General features: G+C 49.1%; 1 protein-coding gene across 1 annotated transcript in view; it reads right to left on the bottom strand.

The window, feature by feature from the left end:
• Positions 1–1,587, bottom strand: part of RNF216 (ring finger protein 216) — a 75,136-nt gene extending 73,549 nt beyond the window's left edge. The window contains exon 1 of the mRNA XM_034436573.3: positions 1,458–1,587. The gene's annotated coding sequence lies outside the window, so the exon portion shown is untranslated. The remainder of the gene's footprint in view (positions 1–1,457) is intronic.
• Positions 1,588–3,494: the final 1,907 nt, after the last annotated feature.

Raw genomic sequence — 3,494 nt, 5'->3', positions numbered from 1 at the left:
GGGACGAGGAAGAAAAGACCCCCTCCTCTATAAAAGGAAGGGGAGGGGACGGGGAAGGAAGAGAAGACTCCACACACAGAGGAAAAGAAGGGGAGGGGAGGGAATGAGGAGGGGAGGGGAAGACCCCTTAGGAAGGGCAAGGAAGGGGGAAGAGAAAACCTTGCCCCCACACCAGAATTGAAAGGGGATGGGGAGGAACAGAAGACCCCCCCCTCCAGGAAAGGAAAGGGAGGGACCCCTCCCCAGGAAAGGAGAAGTACAAGAGGGGGAAGACAGCCCCCCTCCAAGGAAAGGAAGGAAGGGGACGAGGAGGGAAGGGAGAAGAAAAGACCCCCCCCCATAAAAGGAAAGAGAGGGGATAGGGAAGGAAGAGAAGACCCCTCCCCCAGGAAAGAAGAGACAGAAGAAGGGGAAGACAGCCCCCCCCCAACCCAGGAAAGGAAAGGGACGAGGATGGAAGGGGGAAGAGAAGACCCCCTCCCCATAAAAGGGAAGTGGAAGGAAGAGAAGACCGCTCCCCCCAGGAAAGGAGAAGCGGAAGAGGGGGAAAATATCCCCTCCCCCCCACCAGGAAGGGGGGGAACGGAAAGATCCCACCCACCCACCCGCCCTGGAAAGTAATGGGATGAGGAAGAAAGGGGGAAGAGAAGCCCCCCTCCCCATAAAAGGAAGAGAAGACCCCCCCAAGGAAAGGGAGGGAGAGGACCCCAAGAAAGAAGGAAAGGGGTGGCGGGGAAGACCCCCACCCCACCCAGGAAAGGGAGGGCGGGGACCCCAAGAAAGAGGGAGAAGGAGGGGTTGGTGGGAAAGACCCCCACCCCACCCAGGAAAGGGATGAGGAGGAAAGGGGGAAGAGAAGCCCCCCTCCCCATAAAAGGAAGAGAAGACCCCCCCCCAAGGAAAGGGAGGGAGAGGACCCCAAGAAAGAAGGAAAGGGGTGGCGGGGAAGACCCCCACCCCACCTAGGAAAGGGACGAGGAGGAGAGGGGGAAGAGAAGGCCCCCTCCCCATAAAAGGGAAGTGGAAGGAAGAGAAGAAGCCCCCCTCCAGGGAAGGAGAAGAGGGAGGGGAAAGATCCCCCCCCAGGAAGGGGGAGAAGACCCCCCCAAAGGAAAGGGAGGGCGGGGACCCCAAGAAAGAGGGAGAAGGAGGGGGTGGTGGGAAAGACCCCCACCCCACCCAGGAAAGGGACGAGGAGGAGAGGGGGAAGAGAAGCCCCCCTCCCCATAAAAGGAAGAGCAGAAGCCCCCTCCCCACAGGAAAGGAGAAGCAGGAGGGGAAAGATCCCCCCCAGGAAGGGGGGGGGGTGAACAGAAGACCCCTCCCCCAAAGGAAAAGGGAGGGCGGGGACCCCAAGAAAGGGGGAGAGGGAGGGGGCGGAGGGGAAGACCCCCCTCCCCCCCAGGAAAGGAAGAGAGCCCCCCCTCCCTCCCTCCCTCCTTCCTCCCCTCACTCACCGCCCGCTGCCCCGCTCGATCCCTGGCCGGCTGCCCCGTCCGGGCCTTCGCAGGCCGGCCTGCCCCTCGCGCTCCGGCCCGACCCCCGCGCGAGGCTCCGGCGCTTCCGGCTTCCTCCCTCCCTCCCTCCTCGGCGCCGCCCCCTCCCTCCCTCCGCCCCTCCCGCACGCACGCACGCCTCACGCAGCGCCGCCCCCCCCTCCCGCCTGCCACGTGACCGCAGGACGTGGGAGGGGGGCGGGGCCGGGGCAGGGAGCACGCGGTGCCATAGAGCGCGCGGAGGGAGAGGCGGCACCATAGAGGATGAGAGAGAGAGAGAGAGAGGAGGCGGTGAGGCTGGATGCCCTCCTGGCTTGGGCTGGGCTGGGCTGGGCTGGAGTTGAGGGTGGCTGGTTGGTTGGTTGGTTGGGGTGAAGGCGGGGAGTCTCCAGCAGGTCAGGCCAATCGCAGAGGAATAGATGGAAGGAGATGGGCCAGGATGACCTGCATCTTGCAAGGCTCACTGACCTTCTGTCTGTCTGTCTATACATCATCTCCTATATCTCTATTTCTATGTAACCTATGTTGCCTCTCTAGCTACAATTCTCTCTAATCTCTCTGTATCATCTGTCTTATCTATCGGTATATCTACAATATCTAATCCACTTCTATCTATCCATCTATTATTTATCTATCTCTATCTCTATCTCTATCATCTCTCTCTCTAATCTATATCTATCTATTCTATCTATCATCTACCTACCTACCTACCTATCATCTATATCTATTATCTATCATCCATCCATCTATCTATCTATCTATCTATCTATCTATCTATCTATCTATCTATCTATCTATCTATCTATCTATTTATCTATCTATCTATTCTATCTACTGGTATCTATTTATCTACAATATCTAATCTCTCTCTCTAATCTATCTATCTATCTATCTATCTATCTATCTATCAGCTACCTACCTATCTACCTATCATCTATATCTATCATCTATAACTATTATCATCTATCTATCTATCTATCTATTTATCTATTTATCTATCTATCTATTTATCTATCTATTCTATCTACTGGTATCTATTTATCTACAATATCTAATCTCTCTAATCTATCTATCTATCTATCTATCTATCAGCTACCTACCTATCTACCTATCATCTATATCTATTATCTATCATCCATCCATCTATCTATCTATCTATTTATCTATCTATCTATTTATCTATCTATCTATTCTATCTACTGGTATCTATTTATCTACAATATCTAATCTCTCTCTCTAATCTATCTATCTATCTATCTATCAGCTACCTACCTATCTACCTATCATCTATATCTATTATCTATCATCCATCCATCTATCTATCTATCTATCTATCTATTTATCTATCTATCTATTCTATCTACTGGTATCTATTTATCTACAATATCTAATCTCTCTCTCTAATCTATCTATCTATCTATCAGCTACCTACCTATCTACCTATCATCTATATCTATCATCTATAACTATTATCATCTATCTATCTATCTATCTATCTATCTATCTATCTATCTATCCATCCATCCTATCTACTGGTATCTATTTATCTACAATATCTAATCTACTTCTCTCTCTCTCTCTCTCTCTCTAATCTATCATTATCTATCATCTATCTATCGGTATATCTACAATATCTATCTATCTCTATCTCTATCAATCTATCTCTATCATCTATTTATCTATTGGTATCTATCTACAATATCTAATCTACTATCTCTAACTCTATTTATCTCTATCTATCATCTCTCTCTCCTAACCCTAACCCTAACCCTATTCTATCTACCAGTATCTATCTATCTACAATACCTAACCTACTTGTATCTATCTATCTATCTATCTATCTATCTATCTATCTATCATCTATCTATCTCTGAAAATATCACCCATCTCCTCCCACTTATGACTGTATGACTGTAACCTTGTTGCTGGTATCCTTACGATTTATATTGACTGTTTCCCTGTGACTATCATTAAGTGTTGATTCTTGATAAATGTATC

This window comes from Pantherophis guttatus, chromosome 14, assembly GCF_059756535.1.
Source record: "Pantherophis guttatus breed Tessera chromosome 14, ASM5975653v1, whole genome shotgun sequence".
NCBI lineage: Eukaryota > Metazoa > Chordata > Lepidosauria > Squamata > Colubridae > Pantherophis > Pantherophis guttatus.
The sequence above is the reverse complement of the archived record's forward strand: the minus strand, read 5'-3'. Positions and strand labels throughout refer to the sequence as shown.